This window comes from Nanorana parkeri, unplaced genomic scaffold (genome assembly GCF_000935625.1).
Source record: "Nanorana parkeri isolate BGI_ZX_2015 unplaced genomic scaffold, ASM93562v1 scaffold56, whole genome shotgun sequence".
NCBI lineage: Eukaryota > Metazoa > Chordata > Amphibia > Anura > Dicroglossidae > Nanorana > Nanorana parkeri.
This window is the reverse complement of record NW_017306324.1, coordinates 1,081,628-1,103,669: the sequence shown is the minus strand read 5'-3', so window position 1 is coordinate 1,103,669 and position 22,042 is coordinate 1,081,628. Positions and strand designations below refer to the sequence as shown.

At 46.8% G+C, this 22,042-nt stretch overlaps 1 protein-coding gene across 1 annotated transcript in view; it reads left to right on the top strand.

Annotated features, from left to right (window-relative positions):
- LOC108804416 (probable G-protein coupled receptor 22) overlaps positions 1–22,042 on the top strand; it is a 124,205-nt gene that overhangs the window by 84,653 nt on the left and 17,510 nt on the right. Inside the window, exon 2 of the mRNA XM_018576137.1 lies at positions 21,632–21,815. The gene's annotated coding sequence lies outside the window, so the exon portion shown is untranslated. The remainder of the gene's footprint in view (positions 1–21,631; positions 21,816–22,042) is intronic.

Below are 22,042 nucleotides of genomic sequence, written 5' to 3'. Positions count from 1 at the left end.
AGCTGAACGTGGACCTTCGCCAAGTGTCAAGAGACAATTTAAAGTGTAACTACGGCAAAACCTTTCTTTATTATTAAAGAATGGTGAAATCTTTACCATTGGTGGGATTGCACTGTACTTCCTGTCCTGTGCTGACACAACAGGAAGTGAGGGTAAATCTCTCCAGCCTGAGAAAATCCCATGGGTCACTGTAACATGTGTCCCCATTGGAAGAACTTCCCTTTCCTGTTGAAATCTTGTCTCTCCCTCTCTTTCAGTCCCAGTGATGGTGGTCACCAGGACATGAGAGAGTGATGGTGGTCACCAGGACACGAGAGAGTGATGGTGGTCACCAGGACATGAGAGAGTGATGGTGGGGCCCCAGGACATGAGAGAGTGATGGTGGTCACAAGAACATGAGAGAGTAATGTTGGTCACCAGGACATGCGAGAGTAATGTTGGTCACCAAGACATGAGAGAGTGATGGTGGTCACCAGGACATGAGAGAGTGATGGTGGTCCTGCAGGACATGAGAGAGTAATGTTGGTCACCAGGACATGAGAGAGTGATGGTGGTCACCAGGACATGAGAGAGTGATGGTGGTCACCAGGACATGAGAGAGTGATGGTGGTCACAAGGACATGAGAGAGTGTATCTCCCTAATGGGGACACAGCCTGGGGGACTAACCCCCTCACCACTCTGTCCAGAGCTAAATAAAACATTGGCTTTATATACAATGAATGCTCTGGTAGTATCAGGACTTGGGGGTGGAGACTTTTATTGACATCCTATGGCGAGGCCTGTTGCCGTGATCACAGCTTTGGAACAAGGACCCTGAAGACAGGTAATATATTCCTGATGTGTCACAATATACAGCTCCAGAAAGGGACTTTGCCTGGGCCGAGATGATGTCATCAGTCTGCTGCAGGCAGGAGGAAGCATTTCCTCAGCCTCCCCTCCCCCAGTGATCAGTTTGTTGCAGGCAGGAGGAAGCATTTCCTCAGTCTCCCCTCCCCCAGTTATCATCCGATAGATAGATAGATAGATAGATAGATAGATAGATAGATAGAATGATGATAGATAGATAGATAGATAGATAGATAGATAGATAGATAGATAGATAGATAGATAGAATGATGATAGATAGATAGATAGATAGATAGATAGATAGATAGATAGATAGATAGATAGATAGATAGAATGATGATAGATAGATAGATAGATAGATAGATAGATAGATAGATAGATAGATAGATAGATAGAATGATGATAGATAGATAGATAGAATGATGATAGATAGATAGATAGATAGATAGATAGATAGATAGATAGATAGATAGATAGATAGATAGATAGATAGATAGATCCAATGTTCCGGTGACCCCCTTACCTGTCAGGTCAGTAGCCAGCAGGGCATGCTGGGACTTTTCCTTCCTCATCAGCAATCTGTTCAGTATGCTTCCTTCCCGCCGGTGTCAGGTTTCATCCGTCATGGCTGAATCGCGGTCTCCTCGCTCGTCAGCGCACTCCGGGCTCGCTGTAAAGAATTAGCTGCCATTAAGCCTAATAATTAATGCCTTGGAAATGGCCCAACAATAGGCGTGCGCGGCAATCATCCGGCTAAATTACACATCAGGCATTCATTCCGAACGTCGCTCCCGGTGTATGACGCCACTTAATGATCAAATCCACGTCCATTACTCGTATAGAGACCTGATTCTATTTGTAGCCACGATGAGAGATGACGCAGGACCGCGGCAGAGACCGCAGAATACAAAGATCAACGTGACGCAAGGTTTGCATCACAGCCATGCTCGCGTGTTTATGATGGGCAATATCATGCGCTGCATTTCCTTTGTTTCAGAGACAAAACATTTCTACATAAAGCTCAATTCACTAAGCGAACCCGCCGGGATTTTCAGTGGCGTCCAATGAGATTTGACTATTACAGTCACAGCAGAATGATGAGCTGTCACTTAGCTCTCTCGTCCTGTCAGCATGCTCCTTGCACTGTAAATTCATGTGCACATGTGTTTATGATACACAGCACTTGTCATTCAATTGGGGTTTTTTATATTTTCCCGGAAGCTTCGGCTTTAAAGGAGAACTATGAGGCGAGTGATTTTCATTCAGCCTCATAATCTGAGCCGACCTGTAGCAATGAAACTGTCACAGGTCAGCTCAATAAATCGGGAAGTGAGCGAACACATACCATCACTCGCTCACTTCTCGATCTATCCCTGCAGAGAGACGTGACTGTCACTCACGGCTCCCTGCAGGGATTCCCCCCATGACTGGCGGAACGGACGGGGGAGGGGGCGGGCACAGCTGGCTCTGCCTCTAGATAGGCAGAGCCAGCTGTCACTCACGCAGCTGGGTGGATCCAGGCAGTATTGTCGGGATCCGTTCTGGCTGCGCCGTCTCAGTATACCGTGAGCTGTAGCTCGTGGTATACTGAGCTTTGGGTCACGGGAGAACGCTAGTTTGTGTCCTCCCGTGACCCTTAGGAGAACTATGGGGAAAAGCCCTGACCCCATAGTTCTCCTTTAAGTGATTTGTGTTATTTGTAGTATCACAAATTTTGCTGCTAGTGATCTTTACAGGCGTCTATAAATGCGTGAAAACGTCTTTTGGGAAGGAACTGAAGACAGTCTAATAACGGGATGTATAACCAGGGGGGTGGGAAGTGTCTTTTCCCTAAATGCCAGAGAGAAGGCAAATGTGATGCTCCAGTTAGTGACGAGTTCTAAAATTATCTCGATTTAAACAGCAATTCCAGGCAGCCAGTCACTCCGAGCATCAAACAGTGCTGCTGTCATCCAGAAAACACTGCAGGCGTGCTAAAATGTGCATCTAATGCACTTTAAACTGATAGTCCACATTATCCAGATGGAGCAGGGCTTCTTTACAGTGCGTCCTGTGTACGAGTACTCGCCCAAATAGTCGGTACTGATACCGATACTGTTCGTCTTCAGCCGCCAGTGAAAGCCTCCAGCAGAGGATCCCATAGCGATGGCGATGGGTCGCTATGGTGATTGTTACGCCACTGCTAGTATCGATATGGGTGCATCCCTAGCCATGATGGCTGAATGGATCGGCGATGGAGCAGGGGAAATGTGAGTATGTACTGCTGGTGGTACCACCATTAGACCCCGTTCACACTGAACGGTTTATCGCGCGATTTCCGCTACGGAATCGAGCATATTTCCGCGCAATATCGCTCTATGTAGCTCGTCCAATGCATTTCAATGGAGCTGTTCACATCTCACAGCTCAATGTCGCCTGTAGCTCGTCGCTCAAGCTTGTCGCTTGTACATGAACCTTTTTTCGGCGGATGTCGTGCGATTCGGCCCCACTAGACTCAATGGTGTGGCGCAAAGTCGCGCATTACTGGCGATGTTGTTCTTCGCAGTACAGAAGGGTCACTTTTTCACAGCACTATGGAAGGAAAGAATGATGTCACATCGAGACTGCTGTTGATTGGTTACAGCCCAATGTAAGCAGCGACGAAGTCCCTCCCATAAGTTGCGCTACGTAGCGCGATAAAATGTGCACTGTCGCTCAATATCGCGCATTGTAGCTCAATGCCGCTCAGCACGGAATCGCGCAATTCACCATGTCGCTCAGTGTGAATGGGGTCTTAAAGTGAACCTGTTGCTTTCAGCTCTTGTGTGGCTACAGCACGGGTGGACTGTGGTCAGGCATGGTGCATTGGCTTTAAATGCAAACCTACCCCATATAAATGGAGCAAACCCTTTAACATTATTTAACAGATTGGAGGTGTCCTTCTTGTCCACTGCGACCGGCCATTTTAGGCTCAGTGGGTAGTCATGTCCTTTATCAGCGGCCGCTGTGTGTAGACATTATTCTGCCACCAGGATAATATTTGACAAGCTTCCATTGACAGATACTATGAACGTCTTATCTGGGCATTGTTGTTGAGCATTAAAAGCCGGTTATAGATCCTTCTGTGGGAGCTTTTTATAGGACATCAGGCTGATTATTAAGACCAGAAGGAGGTCGGTTCCAGGAACTGTATAATATGGAAATGACATTGTTATTGGAACAGATGATGCTGCTCAGTGTACATTGTCACTGCAAGGTCATCGGCGGCACCCAGGAAGCTTGCCAAAACAGCATTAGCCTCTGTGCTGGACGGTAACTTTTTTTATGTTGACATTGTTGAGGAATCTATGCGGACTATTTCCTCAACTGATGGATTTCTTAAAGGGGAATGATCGGCTTTTTAAAACCCAATTGAACGTTCAGTTTAAATCAGCAAAACACTTTTCAGGGGCATCAAAACAAAAGGAGTGCAAAAGTCTAATGGTTTGTTTTCTTTGGAAAGCAGCCACAGCCTGAGTAGAAAAGCCTGTGTACTGCCAGCATTCTGCCACATGGGACACCTTGCTCCATGTAGAGGTCTGACACTTCCCCCAATGAGTCAGAGCTAGAGTTTTGGTTGTCTCCGCCCAGAGCTCCTGCTGTTACATTCTGCATAATATAAAATACATGAAACAGGGATGGTGGGAGCTCCTCATAATGGGAACAGCGTGTGTGCAGACCCAGGAACAGAGCATGCGTACAAACCCCGGAACATAGCATGCGTGCAGAACCGGGAACAGAGCATGTGTACAGACCCTGGAACAGAGCATGTGTGCAGACCTTGGAACAGAGCATGTGTGCAGACCTTGGAACAGAGCATGTGTGCAGACCTTGGAACAGAGCATGTGTACAGACCCAGGAACAGAGCATGTGTACAGACCCAGGAACATAGCATGCATGCAGAACCGGGAACAGAGCATGTGTACAGACCTGGGAATAGAGCCTGTGTATATACCTGGGAACAGAGCACGTGTACAGACCCAGGAACAGAGCATTTGTGCATACCCGGGAACAGAGCATGTGTACAAACCAGGGAACAGAGCATGTATGCAGACCTGAGAACAGAACATTAACAAAATATAGAAAAGATTTTAAAAAACTTGAACAAAAACAACAAATCTTTTCCTTTAATAAACAGATAATTGATCGCATATAAAAGAGCCTACTAGAAAAGGAGAACGTTGAGAGAGAAGCCGCCGTGACATAAAATGCACATTACAATTGACATGTACTTATCATCCACGGTACATAAGCAGCGCCTCCCTCCTCCACACCCACACAAGCTCCCAGCTGCCTCGGAGGAGAAGTGAGCCCGAGATGAAAGCATAAGCGGCGCTGATTGCACTGTACGGTTACTAATTCTCGGGTTAGGCTGCCGCTGCGCACCTCGCTATTCACAAAGGATCCTTGCAGCATCAGAATGGGGCGATTATTGATTGGGGCCCTTCACTTCTATACATTGTTTCGAGTGCTCTTGTAAAGCTCTCATTAGCAGAAGTAATTGAGATGGATGCGAAGCAGGGCGAGTGAAGAGCCATCAGGCTGCAGGGTGTCTGCATATGAAGCATAAGTGCCAGAAGCTTTTGTATCTGAGACTCTTATTGGACTAAAGTGCCCTATACAGAGCAACGGGCGCGTTACCATCACATGTCCCAAAATGAGGTCTTTACTTATTAACTCGTAACGCCTAGAATAGTTCCCATCTTCCCCAGTATCAGTATTGGTCAGAGTAGGCCTCCTGTTGCGGACAATAGTCACCAGTACCAGTATGGGTCAGGGTAGGCTTCCTGTTGAGGACAGTAGTCACCAGGACCAGTATGGGTCAGAGTAGGCTTCCTGTTGGGGACAATGGTCACCAGTATGGGTCAGGGTAGGCTTCCTTTTGGGGACAATGGTCAAGAGTACCATTATGGCTCAGGGTAGTCTTCCTGTTGGAACAATGGCCACCAGTATCAGTATGGGTCAGGGTAGTCTTCCTATTGGGGACAATAATCACCAAGACCAGTATGGTTCAGGGTAGGCTTCCTGTTGTGTACAATGGTCACCAGTACAACTAAGGGTCAGGATAGGTTTCCTGTTCGGGACAATGGTCACCAGTACCAGTATGGGTCAGGGTAGGCTTCCTGTTGGAGACAATGGTCACCAATAAAATTATGGCTCTGGGTAGTCTTCCTGTTGGGAACAATAGTCACCAGTACCAGCATGGGTCAGAGTAGGCTTTCTATTGGGGCCAATGGTCACCAGTACCAGTATGGGTCAGAGTAGACTTTCTATTAGGGACAATGGTTACCAGTACCAGTATGGGTCAGAGTAGGCTTTCTGTTGAGGACAATGGTCACCAGTACCAGTATCGGTCAGAGTAGGCTTTCTGTTGAGGACAATGGTCACCAGTACTAGTATGGGTCAGAGTAGGATTTCTATTGGGGACAATGGTCACCAGTACCAGTATGGGTCCAATAAAAAAAGGTTTGGGCTGGACATATGTTTTAAAATGGTTGTTTTTAAACATCTTCACCTTTTACAAAGTATAGAGACTTTTGCTTAGACCAGAGACAGAGAAAATAAAGCTCTGCCAATAAAATGGAATTTTGCTTCCCCCAACACCTGCATCATTTCACCTCCACACACTCCACACTCATTTAACCTCTGCTCAGCTGGCACCTCTTAGTCGCTCTGCTTTTGATACCTTCCTGTTTGTGTTGCTGGAAGCTCTTTAGCTATGTGGAGGCACCTGCGGAGGTTGCTGCCCGCCCGCTATTATATCGCGCCGTCATCCACTGATACATTCGCATTAACCACAATGCAGAGCGGGCCTCGCCAGCTGAGATAATGAAAGTTAATACTATTAAAGCCCACAGGGGTGTTTTATAGAAGAACGAGCATCAGAGTAAACATCACCCCCTAAACGTACCTAATATCAGGTTAGGAGCAGTTACCTTTTCATTTTCTGATCCAGAGCTGCAGCAGTACCCGAGCTACAGGTCTGAGATCACTTTCATGCAGCTGGGAACAGGGGCTGAGACTAGAGCGCATAATGGCCAGTGAGTGTCCAGAAACCCCCAAAAAACAGGCTAGGTCTGAAAACAGGTTCCATTTCTAAAAGGGACCAAAGAGTGTCATGACAATGTCAGGCAGACAGAATTAGTTATAAATTGGTCATTACTGACATTTCCTGTGCTGCTTAAATTTTTTGAGGGAAAAACAAAATGAAATGCCATGTTAGCCACATACATTGCATGGATTTCAGCAAACAGTATTGAGAAATCTTACCTGCTTCTGTAGTGTAGGTAATGTGGCCATGTGAGTGCAAAGTGGGTGGCCTGCCTGATTGGATGCCAATGGATTGGATAGGTAGGTCCTCATATGACATCGTTTTGGTACATCTACAATTAATTGTACAGTCAGTTTATAACATGTATAGTGACTGGGGTTGCCACCTGTCTGGGATTCACCTGGACAGTCCGGGTTTTGAGTTCTGAATGTGCTGTGTCCAGGTATCAGGCCAACTGAAACTTGTACACAAGATGTCACAATGTCAGGCGGAATGAGGGAAGCATGGGGTTATGCTGTTCCAACCTCAGTGCATGGAGGAGGCAAGGGACACAGGGACGCTGGAGCAAGGAGGTGTCTGAAACGCAAGGTGCAGATAAGTCGTGAAGGACACACTCTCCTGGCTGTCTCTCCTCTCACTCTCCTGGCTGTCTCTCCTCTCACTCTCCTGGCTGTCCCTCCTCTCACTCTCCTGGCTGTCCCTCCTCGCTCTCTCTCCTGGCTGTCTCTCCTGGCTATCTCTCCTCTCTGTTTCCTGGCTATCTCTCCTCTCTCCTGGCTATCTCTCCTCTCACTCTCCTAGCTGTCCCTCCTCTCTCTCTCTCCTGGCTGTCCCTCCTCTCTCTCTTCCCTGGCTGTCCCTCCTCTCTCTCTCCTGGCTATCTCTCCTCTCACTCTCGCTCCTGGCTGTCTCTCCTCTGTCTCTCCCCCTGGCTGTCTCTCCTCTCACTCTCCTGGCTATCTCTCCTCACTCTCCTGGCTGTCTCCCCTCTCTCTCTCTGCTGGCTGTCTCTCCTTGCTCTCTCTCCTGGCTGTCTCTCCTGTCTCTCCTTGCTCTCTCTCCTGGCTGTCTCTCCTTGCTCTCTCTCCTGGCTGTCTCTCCACACTCCCTCTCCTGGTAGACTTTCCTCACTCTCTCCTGGCTATCTCCCCTCTCTCTCCTGGCTGACTTTCCTCGCTCTCTCTCCTGGCTGTCTCTCCTTGCTCTCTCTCTCCTGGCTGACTTTCCTTGCTCTCTCTCCTGGCTGTCTCTCCTTCCTCTCTCTCCTGGCTGACTTTCCTCGCTCTCTCTCCTGGCTGTCTCTCCTTGCTCTCTCTCCTGGCTGACTTTCCTTGCTCTCTCTCCTTGCTGTCTCTCCACGCTCCCTCTCCTGGTAGACTTTCCTCACTCTCTCCTGGCTATCTCCCCTCTCTCTTTCTCCTGGCTGACTTTCCTCGCTCTCTCTCCTGGCTGTCTCTCCTTGCTCTCTCTATCTCCTGTCTGTCTCTCTTTGTCCTTTCTCTCCTGGCTGTCTCTCCTCACTCTCTCCTGGCTGTCTCTCCTCACTCTTCCTTCTGGCTGTCACTCCTTTCTCTCTCTCCTCAGTCTCTCTCTCTCCTGGCTGTCTCTCCTCTCTCTCTCTCTCCTGACTGTCTCTCCTCGCTCTTTCCTGTCTACTCTCTAATAAAAGTTAACATGCGGCGCTAGACGGTTCGGGTTTCACTTGAAGAAAAGGTGGCAACCCTAAGGCCCCGTTCACATATAGCGAATTGTCGCGCGATTTCCGCCGCGATATCGCGCATTTTTGCCGCGCGATATCGCGAGAAGTCGCCGGCCAATGTTATTCAATGGAGCTGTCTTAACTCCATGTCGCGCGTCGCTCGTCGCGGTCGCAAGTCGCTTCTACCGGACCCTTTTTTCGGCGGATTTTGCGCGATTTTACTTTTTTTCTATGGAGCCCGACGGGGAAGGTCGCGCTACCGTCGCTGGAACGTCGCCCCGAAAGTCGCGCTATCCCGGCCGTGCGGATCCGCTGCAAAAGGTATGTCGCTATATGTGAACGGGGCCTTATAGTAACCCTTGCAATCTGACCATACAATCTCTGTACAATCAACATAAGATTCACCAAAACTATGTAATATGAGGACCAACCTGATCTGTTCACTCACTTTGTATCCAATCAGACAGACCCTTGTACTACATAGTTGTTGGTAGATCTAAAGGAGATTGTACAATCAGATTGTGTTGTGTGTGTGGGGTGCAGCTAAAGCTGAAAGAATGAAGATCACATAGTAGTAAATGAACGTTTCATATGTAATCTCGGACAGGAAATAATCTAAGTCTGAAAATGACAAGTTGTTGCTTGTCTTGCTCAGTTGAATCATTGCGACTGGAACCCAGCAGAAATGGCGCTCGTCCAGTTTCGCGCCCAGCCTCGAGTGCGCTAATATTACACATTCAGTCCGGCAGATACAAACTCCAAGAAAAGGCGTCTCGGAGCCTTTAAACTAATTAAGGTGATGAAGAAGTTGAGCAGAAAGCGCCATGCCAGATTAACTTCCCTCTGACCACTTCTAATCTTCCAGGAGGGAAAGTAATGTTTAATTTCATGCACATGCTATTTGGCCGCACAAACTACTTTAATCACATTGGTAATACATAAGTCCTGACTGATTAGCAAGAGATTCGGGGGTCACTGGCGCTTGTACCCGATGCGTGAGGCTTCTGAATGGCAAGCGGAGCCGGAGATTTAACCCCTTTATAACCAAGGGTTGTTTTTAGTTAAAGCTGATGTTTAAACTGCTTATATTTTGCCTTCCTTGGTTCCTCCTTTCCACCCATCAACATGCTGATGTCATTTCTTTTATTAAAACCTTTCCGTCCTCTTTTTTGATGTCATCACTGGGTCTCTGGGCTTCTTTATGTACACTATATTGCCAACAGTATTGGGGCGCTGGCCTTTACACGCACATGATATCTAATGGCATCCCAGTCTTAGTCCGTAGGGTTCAATATTGGGTTGTCTCCACCCTTTGCCGCTATAACTGCTTCAACTCTTTTGGGAAGGTGTGTGCGCTTCAGCATGCGCTGACCCCGCTCTGTCATTTTACGTGTCCTACCACTTCCTGGCTGAGTTGCTGTTGTTCCCAGTTGCTTCCACTTTGTTATAATACCACTAACAGGTGACCGCGGAATATTTAGTAGCAAGGAAATGTCACGGAACACCTGAATCCAATGATTTGGAGGGGTGACCCAATAGTTTTGGCAATATAGTGTAATGCAGGTAGATCGTAGCTGGTGGGAGGAGCCTAGAGGCTGCTGTGTTCCATTGTAAACTATTAATTATTGTATTTCTGATTATTAATTGAGATACAGAACGCGGGGATCTCACCCAAATGTATCAGTTTACTGAGTGTAAAGAGATCTTTGTCTTCCAGTATATAAATATGAACAGCTGGTAGCCCATGATATAGAGGACATGGCAAAGGGCAACATTCACTATAAGCCGAGTGTCAGTGTCAGTAAATCCTGGACTTCCTTTCCCAGGCTCTTTGTGTGCACCAAAAACAGGAAACACAATAAATTAACATCGCAGTATACGGCAACACTGTCATTCTCAGAACATGCTCCAACTTTTATCATTAAAAAAGATATCCTTCTGCTCCAGTCCAGTTACTTTGCCTGGGCTGAGATGATATCGGTACAGCTTTTATCAGTAAAAAGCTTTACTTTGAAATCAGTCTGCTGCAGGCATGAGAAAGCATTTCCTCAGTCTCCTCTCCCCCCAGTGATCAGTCTGCTGCAGGCAGGAGGAAGCATTTCCTCAGTCTCCTCTCCCCCCAGTGATCAGTCTGCTGCAGGCAGGAGGAAGCATTTCCTCAGTCTCCCCAGGGCCGGATTTACTCTCCCTGCTGCCCCAAGGCCAGGTCCTGTGATAGTCCTGTGATAGTCCTTCCTATCAATGGAGAATGGCAACCAGATGGCAGGGCGGCGGGGTTAGTGTCAATTATTTTCACTGTTTCTTAATTTTTTTTACTTTTTATTTTTTTATTTAATTATTTCTTCTTATTTATTTTTTTATTTTTTTTTATTTCATTATTTTTTAATCAATTTAATTTTTTTTAGATTTTTATTTATCTTATTTACTTTTTTATCATTTTCTATCTTATTATTGTTTATTTTTTATAATTATTTTCTTATTTTTTAATTTGTTTCTTTTTTTACTTTTTTATTACCTTTTTATTTTTTTATTTAATGATTTCATATTATTTTTTTTTTAATTTGTATTTATTTAAATTTTTTATCAATTACATTTTTTTGTCCACCTAACTTTATTGCTATCACACAGGAGAAAACAATCCCCTGTGTAATAGCAATTGGAGGTGACGGGTTCTCTTTATTGACCCTGTCACCTCCAATACAGGAGTTCTAGCACAGCACTGCGCTGGAACTCCTGTGACAGGTGAGAGAGGAAGAGCACTGTCTACAGTCTGCACAGAGCGGCAGGGTTACTTATAACCCGGCCGCTCTGCTCACTGCAGTCAGAGACTCGGGACTCGGCGGCGGAGGACGGAACCAAAGGAGAGAGGTAACTGCAGGGGGGAGGGCAGAAGGCTCCACACTGTTTACATGTGAAGTCGGCGTCATCGCCGATTTCACATGTAAACGAAAAATCGTTTACATGTGAAACTGAATGTAGAGAGGGCAACTTCCCAACAAGGACACCGCTGCCACCCCTCTGCGCCCTGCCGCCCCAAGGTCGTGCCTCGGTGGCCTTGTGGGGAATCCGGTCCTGGGTCTCCCCTCCCCCAGTGGTCAGCCTGTAAGTTTGCAGCAAGTCCAGTGGCGGAACTACCGCCGGTGCAGGCGGTGCCGGGGCACCGGGGCCTAAAGCTGTGGGGGGGCCCAGTGGGGTCCGGTACTGGGCAGCCCCACAGTCTCAGTGCGGTGCGGTCCTGCAATATATGGCAGTGCACGGTCCCGGTGTCCGAACAACGATTGGAATGTGAGATCGCAGTCGGAGAAAAGTGACATTTCAGGACCGATCAGCTGTTTCAGGGCAGATCGGTTCTCCTGCACATGCGATTTGCGATGCTGATCTGCCCTGGAACAGCTGGGAAACCGTTGGAATGCTTCACCTATTGGTTGTCACACATTCCACCGCCGAAAAACTTGGTGGCATTACGTTAAAACGTGTGACCACGTCACCGGTCACACATTTTAACGTAGTCACAACCTTTGATAGAACACCGCCATCAGAGGGCTATGGCCGGTACCCATGTGAGGGGTCTGGGGGGCCTCATACATGGGTATCAACTGTACCGAGGCGGCATCCCGACGACCAGACCAGACCAGCCTACCTGGGACCCTGCAGAGCCCACCATAGAGTCTCAGGTGGGCTATACAGGATCTATGGTGTGCTCTGCAGGGTCTCAGGTAAGTCCAGCATGCTACTGCAACATTAGAGACCACTGGTCTCTAATGCAGGGGCCAGTGTGATCCGCTCCCGCGCCCCCCTCTCTTGTGAGGGGGGCCCAAGATAAAATCTTGCACCAGGGCCCTTTGGCTATTGGTTCCGCCACTGAGCAAGTCACATGGTGAGAGGCTGCAGCAGGTGCTCATCTGTGTCAGACATTTGTGAACACAAAGAACTGAGCTGGCACCTCAGTCCAGGAAGTAGATGGTGACCCTGGATGATGCCTAAACAAAGATGGGGCCGTCCTTCTGGAGAGAAAAGCAGATGAAGGCATTGTCAGGGGGAGCACTGTGTTCTCTGACTGAGGAAATGAATACTCGGTGTTGGCACATTACTCAGCATGTATGCACCTGGACATAATAAAATGTGTCATTGCTAGGGGCCCTTCAGAATGTAAAATGATATTTAAAAAGGGCATTGTAAGCCCAAAGCGCCGGTCTCTGGGCCCCTGTTCCCTCCGGCAACGACGAGGTTACCACCAGGCCGGCGCGTAGAATTAATCTGGGGGTTTTTAAAAGGCCAGAACGCCCATTAATCAGCCTCTCCGCAGACCTAATCACGCCGATTTTTGCATAATTCACCGACAGAAACAAAAGGTTCCGCCGCTTACCATCCAGCGTGTTAAAAACGACTAAATCAGATGCTCCAGCCAGCCGCTGACCTTGGCTCCGCCGCGCCCGACGCTTCCGAAACAAATTAATGAACACGGCCGCGGCGTAATTAGTGTGCAGTGATTTATGGGACGGGATCTCTTCTCCGTGTTCGGCCGAGTACAACGCGTTCCGCTCGCAGTTCATTCAAAGCCCCAAATTGCCCTTTTTTTTTGCTCTTTATCGCCGCGTTTTTGGATGACTTTGTACGGTCAGCGGACCTCCTGTCAGGTAGACAAGTAAGCTGCGGAAAAATTAGGCTTGGTTCGGATATTTCGTTATTTCGGGATTCGGATCCAAAATTCAAATCGGTTCGGGTTTCAGATTCGGCCGAAATCCGAATTTCCGTTAGTTTCGGATGAGTTTAGGAATATTCGGAACCACAGAAAACCAAATACAGATATTAATACTAAAGCTGAGGCTCCCAGACCCCAATGGCATTCAGGATCCCAATTTGCGAATCCCATTCGGGAGCTCTAGAAAGCAACACGGGTCTGGGAGCCATACAGTGGCGTCACAAGGGGGGGTGCGGCCCGCACCTGGGTGACACCATTGCAGGGGTGACACCAAAATGACTGACAGTCCTTTTGGTGTCACCCCCTATGAAAAGTCGGGCACTTGGTCACGGACCGAGAGCCCGACAGTGTCGCGGAGAGAGGAGGGGACCCGGCGGCACACCTCATCCCGCCGGGTGAATGTCCCCTCCTCTCTCTGCCGGCGTCCATCACCAAGACGGGCGCCGGCAGGCGTCAATGAGATGACCGCGCATGCGCGATGACGTCACGGCGGGGTGTCATCCGGAACGGCCTTGGGACGCCCCTGGAGCCATATTAAAGCTGAAGCTTCCAGACCCGAATGGCAGTAGGGAAGCTGTCTCCATGTTCCCCGGTCACCATATATATTTTGGGGGGCCACTCCCTGTTTTGGATACCAAGTCCACCCCATTTACTGTAAGGGTTAACTTTCTAAATAACTGGTGTCCTTCTTTAGGCCCTGAAGAAGGGAGGTCTTTGAGCCCCCGAAATGCGTTGGCTGGTCAGTGTTGTTGTTTGTAAACCAATATTGATATTAAAGGTTTTTGGGTTCTCAGACTGTTCTTTTGGCTCTCATTAGACAGGAAATGTGATACTGGCAGGATCACCAGATAAAAGATAAACGAATGCAGCCGCCATATCCAAGGTCACTGCACACCAGCTGCTGCGCTAAACGGACAGCGGCTGGTGTAAAGTGCCCGACACAGTGCCGATGCGCTGTTCTTTTTTCTTTTTCTTTTTAGTATAACTTTATTGACATGTCACAAGTGACATTTTGTTCAGATCCACGGGCACAGCGGGGCGGTTGTTCCTCATCCCGCTGCCGTGAAAAAAAGTACAGCATTCCATACTTTTCTTTCAGCGGACACCACCGCGTTCCCATCTTATTAACACGTGTCAAACATGCACAAAAGTGCGCGCTTAGACATGTGTTCACGAAAAATGCGGAACACGCTTGTAGTGCCATTACTAGTTAATGGCACCTCAAAAACGGCCGAGGAAACGCGCTTTTGTCCCACACGTTTGCATGTGTGAGAACGTGCAGGAGAAAAACGCATGTTGCAAGATTTGTCACGTGAACTACTTTTCCACGTTTGGGCGCATCCAGAGAAATCAATAGGGCCGTGCGGCAAACGTGGGAAACAAACGCATGGGAACGCACATCACCTCAATGCGCATTCCCGCTACGCTCAGTGTGCATGGGGGCTTAGGCTGCAATATATGTTTGCTTTAAGTTTGCATGCACTTTAAGGCGCCATTGTCCTTATATATAAATATAGAAGGTAGTACCCAATGGCAATGAATCCTTTATCGGGATGCTGAATCCATAAATAACAAGATGGCTTTTTCAGAACCGTTCAGCAGACACGTGCCAATAAAACTAGAAATTTCTTCAACTTGATAAAAAAAACTTTATTTTTCAAGAGAAATCCGGACGACGGAGGGCAAAAAAAAAACAAAGCAAAAAAGTGAAAACGATGTGAAGAGATAAAATCTTCTATTCTGCTGGCCCAGCTGGAGTGGGCACATGTCCAATTGGAGTGTGTCTTGTCACAGCGGTCTTCCTTTACTTAGCTACATTAAGACTTGGGGAGGTGGAGGGGTTGGCGGTGGTTGCCATGGATATGCCAGACATGTCACTGTCTTATTTTGTCATGCCGTTTCAAGTGTGCGGTATAGGAAGAGGTTGTTATAATGCGCAATGCGCACCCCAAAACCGCACGCAATCATCTTACGTCATGGGGGGGCCTGGTATGAAATCGATATATATTACCGGCTATGGCGGGATCTGAGGGTTTCTAGACAGAATAACGTTCAATAAATGATTTCCCAGGGGGGATTGTCACCAGAACAGGAATAGATGGGAAATCATGGTGACCACCATGGATTGCCCTCACTTTGGAGGTATTTCTTCTTACTTCCTGTTGTAGATATTGGACAGGAAGTGCAACTGAAGCCAAAACCTGTGTCCCCGATAGGAAGATTCACCCCCCTCTATTTGTCCTGGTTACTGTTATCACTGGTAATTTTGGGTTGTCATAAAGGTGCCCATACACTGCACGATTATCGTACGATAATCGTATGCGATCGGTTTTTCGTACGATAATCGAGCAGTGTGAACGGAGACGTGCGAGCGTTTCTACTGTACGGTCGCACGTCTTCTGTCGAACCAGCATGTTCGAAAACCAGCCGGGAATCGTACGATTCTCGGCTGGTTAGAACGGTGCTCGGAAGATAAATGCTGAACGGGCCGGTGTGCGCACGCGCACACTGCCCGTTCAGCATTGCGGTCATCGGAAGCCCGCCCCTCAGGGGGGCGGGCTTGCGATGATTGAGAGTGCGATCTGCCTGTCCAAGATAGGCAGATCGTACGTTTTTTTAATCCCTTCACAACCATCGCAAGACTAAAGTCTTGCGATGGTTGTAGAGTGTATGGCCACCTTTAGTGTTGTAAATACAACAGCCTATGCTGATATGTACTGATTTGTATTACTGACATTCAGAGATGTAATTATGTCTTTTAAACTGTAGATGGCGCTTTAGTCCAATGTTAGTCTATGCTGGTTTTCTATATGCATGCTTATATCTATGATGTGGTATACAGTTAGTTCTGTATGCTGTATGCTGCTGTATTCTGATGTAATGTCCGGAGTCCTGAATATGAACTTGCTTGTTAGAGGTGGGAAGAAAAGTTTTTCCCTTCCTGTATTAGGCTGTAATGTTCCGCGTTCACCTCTCAGACTGATTAATACTGCGAGATTTGTTAGCAGGAGGAATTATTCACTGGAACACTTTCATTACAGTCTTTATCTTTCTTATATTTTGTTTGTAATCTAATTACCCCGACATCTCTGCCTCCCTCTCTCTCTCTCTCTCTCTCTCTCTCTCTCTCTCTCTCTCTCACCGGTGCACTGAGCCAAGGCCTGCTCGCAGCATGCTAAAAAATAAAGATGAAATGACTGCACGGGAAGGCATAATTTAATATAAAACCTAATTGTTAATACAAGCTTGCATCGCTGAACAAGTGTGTAAATAAGAACTCCGCGGTATATACTGAGCTTGGTTTAGTATATACTAATCCTGGCGCTGAATGAGGGAAGAAAAACGACTGAGATGAAAAAATGTATCCGGACTCCAGCTGCCACTTAGAACACCAACACATGGGCAGTTTTTTTTTTATGCAAGAGTTAAAAAAAAAAGGTCTCAGATATTCAAAATGTGCTTGCTATAAAGAAACCCCCATTCTTGTGGTGAAATACCCCAGTCTGGGCTCCACTCACTGTTATAGACACTCTTATTCACATTGCCCATGCATTGTCACCATTGCCCATGCATTGTCACCATTGCCCGTGCATTGTCAACATTGGCCAGTCTGCTGTTGGAACCAGCCCACTGCTTGCTGTCAATTAGAGGCATAGCAGATCTGATGGGGAACTAGTCCCTTGGCATCCCCATTATAATACGCCCAATGTCAGCGTCATTGTTAGCTATGTAGTTGACAGCCACTTAGCAATCAGTGAGTCACCCCTGACCCCGTTCAGCTGCGTGCAGGGAGATTCCATGTCAGTTTCCAAACTGATTTGTATGATTTAATGCAGGTAATGATACATCTGGGGTTCTAGAACCACAAATGCAAAAGCCAGCGTTTGGCAGCACAAGCCCTAAGACCTCATTCACATACAACGCAAGCAAAATTGTATATTGCGTATATACGCGTCTAGGCGCATATATACGAGCGTCTATGCGCCGCGTATATGCGTGCGTATATGCGTGCACTATTTGCATTTCCTAGAATGCATCATTCCTAATGGAAATTTTAATGAACTGTACGCACATATGCGCGTATACGTAGAAAAATATATGCAGAAATACGCTGCACGGACGCATCTTGGTTCCATTCTGTTTTCGCGCATTTTTACGCTAACTAAAATATACGTCTCCATGCGCGCCTATGTGTATGGAACCATTTATTTGCATATGTTGCATTTGGTACAATACGCACGTATGCGCGTATACGTGCGGTAGTGTGAATGAGGCCTTAATGTGAAGGCAAAGAAACACAGAGCAGTTCCCACTACCTAGGTGCTAGCTCTCATTTTCACATTCCCCTTGGACCTAATAGCTGCAATTTAATTGGCTGTGGTGTGAAAACGTTCCTCTTCAAAGCCTAACCCCATTAGCAATAATATAGGAATTCCCACTTAGAAAAAGCGAGATGGGATAGTGCGAATGCTCTAAATGAGACCTTTTCATTCAACATTCCTGTCTGGGGAACCACGTTCACGACTTTGCTAATTACGATCTGATACACATCAAACAAACTGCATCATCTTGGCAGCTTGCAGAGGAGTTCCCACACTACGAGGAATGTTTATAGTTTGTGTTTGTGTTGAGTTGGTATTATTCATTCGATCCCTTATGTTTTACATCAGTGCTAATGAATGGTCTTTTTATGTTTTGGCTTCTATATTCCTCAGGTCCCAAAGACACTCAGATTTCGTAAGGTAAACGTAAACCTAATTGCGAAAATGATCAAGACATTGTAGATTGAAGAGTTGTTTTCATTCTTATAAAGAAGATCTAAAGTCACAGCATATACTTTAATTGTATTACAATAGACTTTATAACATCGGACTGTATATCATTGTACTCAGCGGCGTAACTAGAAATCACAGGGCCCCATTGTGACGACACGGTGATGAGTTTATAAGTTAAATGTGTATTGGTGTTGGGTTATGTTTGAGTGCGTTATGCTGTGTGACCTGGTTATGGAAAGAGTATCAGCACCATCCCTCGTTATCTCCTATTGTTCTCTGAGGGAGCTCAGAACAATGACATTCTGGCCAGGCTCTTGCTATGGCTGTCTGGAGTTCGTTAGCAGGTGGACACCTGTGGTGTTGAGCAGACCGATGGTCTGAGAGGGGAGGGTGGATGTGATGGGATTATATTCTGATTTCATCACTTGCTGTATATAAGTTTGTGCAGTTGCTCAATAAATCAGAGTTTGTTTACCCTACACTCAAGCCTTGGCTAGTGACTGGGGAAACTGGGAGCTACAGATCAGCAGGTTCCAATATCTCCTCAGCAAGGAAGAAGACAGCGGCGGACATACTCATCCTGAGTACGGGGGTCCGTCACACCCATAGCAAAATTTTGTATGGGCCCCTTTGATCTCTAGTTACACCCCTTGCAGAGCCCCATTGAGATCCCACACAGCACACCTGAGGGTGACCCTGCAGAGCCGACTATAGACTCTCTAGGGTGGGCTCTGCAGAGTCGCCCTCAGGTGGGCTGGTCAAACTCCTTACCTGTCCGCCTCCTCTTCCTCCACCGTCGGTGGTGAGCCCCGCCTCCTCCGCCCGTCGCCGGGCCCCGCCTCCTCCTCTGATTCCAACCTTGGGCCCCCTTCTCCACTGCTGGGTCTAGCCTGCTCCACCGCCGCCGCTGGCTCTCACTGACTCAGCAGCGGCTGTGGAGAGGAACGCGCCGCTGCACAGATCACTGTCAGTGATCTGAACAGCGTCACATTTCTCTTCACAGCTGCCAGTGATAGCCAGCAGCGTGAGGCGCCATAGCGACCCGGGCGGCCCGCAGGGCATCAGGAATGTCCTGGCCGGGCCCCCCTGTGCCCCGGGCACCATAGCGGCCGCTTGGGTGATTGTTACGCCTCTGATTGTACTGCATCACATTGTACTGTATAACATTGGACTGTATCATAGTTGTGAAAGAAAGTGTATTTATATTCAACCATCATGTGTCTCTCTATCTCTCTCCCTCTCTCTCTCTCTCCCCCATTTCCTGGCCTCTTTTTAATGTCATTTTGTAGATATTGTTTCGGAGCGTGTGCAGTCACAAGTATGATAATTACAAGGCATATAAAGTAGTGTGCTAGGTAATAAACTTTAGGAATTGGTTTGAACCTGGGACCGAGTGTGTGTGTGTGTGTGTGTGTGTCAGGTTGCAATCCTTGTATGATCATGCTAAACAAAGGGCAAACCTTTTCTTATACAACAAACAATCTGACGGTGACACATTGGACTGTATCACAGCAAATGTAGCAAAAATAGCATATAAACAAACACAATAAAGTGCAGAACGAAACCCCTGTGCATAGATAATGTTAGTTTCACTGACCTCATAACGGCTAGATGGTGATAAAGAAACAGAAGCGGCTTTAATCTGAAGTCTGACACCGAATAGATATCTGTGTCAGTGAAGACTGGACTGACATTGGACTGTATAAAATTGGACTGTATAGCATCACCAGTTTAATACAAACAATAGCTATTTTTGACAATCCATCACAAGCTTATTAAAAAAAATCCCATTCATGTGCTGCCTTTCTGCTGACCATCTCTTTCATCCACTTCATGGCTTTAATTCGCACCTTGCAGTTTCTCCCCTGCTCATTCCTTTGGTTTACATTTGATTTCTAAGGACTGCATACCTCACGGTACCTTGCTGCCTGCAAGCAGTGATAATGTGCCCCCTAAAACTGCACCTCTCCAGCACCTCTGTAGTTTAGAAGGCAGGCTCTGTGAAATGGGTGATTCAGCAGTGCATATTCACAGGGCATAGCGAATATACGTCACTGCATTCAGCGAAGTAGATTTGTGGGATTCGTCAATGTTTTCAAACTTCAAGATCATTCAGATTAATAGGAGTCGGCTAAAAATAGTTGAAATCCACTGTGGAAAGTCTGCACCTTTCATTACAATAATACCTGCCGATCCTGCCATAAAAGTTCAGACACTTCCTGTTATAGAGTCTAGACACATGCGATTCGTCTAGTTCCGAATCAAAATTCGGATGAATTTTCTGAAATTCGGACACATACGAATTTCCGAATCCCAATGCATCCGAATATGTCCAAATCCGAATGTCCGTTTCCGAATTTTGGTTCCCGTCCGAATTTCGTTCAAAAACAAAACTGAATCGGACATGTGACTTTTCTGGCCAATCAGATGTGTTTTTCGGTTTAATGCATCCGAATGGGTCTGAACACAAATTTTCGTTACGGCAACATGATAGCCATATACAGTATATACATATGATACTAAAGCCGGAGCTCCCAGACCCCAATGGCATTTGGGAGCTCCCGAATGCAAATTGGAAATTCGGATCCCGAATGCCATTCGGGTCTGGGAGCCATATACAGTATATACATATAATACTAAAGCTGAGGCCCCAGACCCGAACGGCATTCGTGATCTGAATTTACGATTTGCATTCGGGAGCTCCCAAATGCCATTCGGGTCTGGGAGCCTCAGCTTCAGTAATATATGTATATGGCTCCCAGACCCGAATAGCATTTGGGAGCTCCCGAATGCAAATCGGAAATTCGGATCCTTAATGCCATTCGGGTCTAGCAGATTCAGCTTTAGAATTAATATCTGTATATGGTTTTCTGTGGTATTCGCAATCAATATTTGTAAACTCATCCGAAACTAACGAAAATTCAGATTTCTTCCGAAATCCGAACCAAATTGAATCTCGGATCAGAATCCCGAAATAACGAACTATCCGAACCGAACCAAATTTTTCCGCAGCTTGCATGTCTAATAGAGTCGCTGTCTACCAATTTTGCTCCTGTGTTCTCACCCAGTCACATGGATTTCAAGCTGACCTTTCAGCATATATTCCCAATCTACTCATTTCTTGTCCGGGTGTCACCGGGGCAGGAAGTGAGGGGAGTGTCCCCAACAAGAACACAGGCATTTGTATAAAATTAAGACAATTCTGACTCCTTTCTCTTTTAAAAATGAAAGAAAAAATGTCCAGATAAAAAACATAAGCCCTGAGCGAGTTGTGTGATTTTCAAAACTCTATTATGAACATGGATTGTGGTGTACATGACAAGGTAAAAATAAACCACAAGCCATACGGCTTATGAGCCGTTCCCTTCACATGTTATTAGAGGCGCTCGTATCTTCATGGAGCTGGAACAGGTTTCATAAATATTATATGCAGTTGATTATACAAGCTACGCTGTGTAAATATCACAAACACAATGCACAATTCGTTGGCCAGACACCCCGCGTCTCCTAACACAACATTCTCTGTGCTGTCTTGCAGGCTCACAAGTTCATCGGCTGCCCTACGAGTCTGTCCCATGTGTCCACTGCCGGCTGATGGCCGTTGGAAGGCAAAGTATCCTCCCTGTCTAACGTGTGCCCAGATACACAGCCGATTCCTCCCACCCTACTTCCTCCTTCCCGGAACCTACTCTCCATTCCAATGAATGTGTCCAAACCTTCAGGTAGGTCCAGTGAACGCTTTTCTTGACTAGGCACAGGCAGAATTTTGAGTTTTGGTATCGTCAAATTGTGGAGTTGGGCATTGGATGGCTCCTGGAGGTTAGAGAAGTTCCTTTCAACATTTTTTTTATGTTTAAAGAATTTTAAAGTCTTTTATTATAATTTTTAAAAACTTTCTGCCTTAGCCCCCCCCCCCCCCCTTTTTTCATGGTGATTTTTTAGACATTCT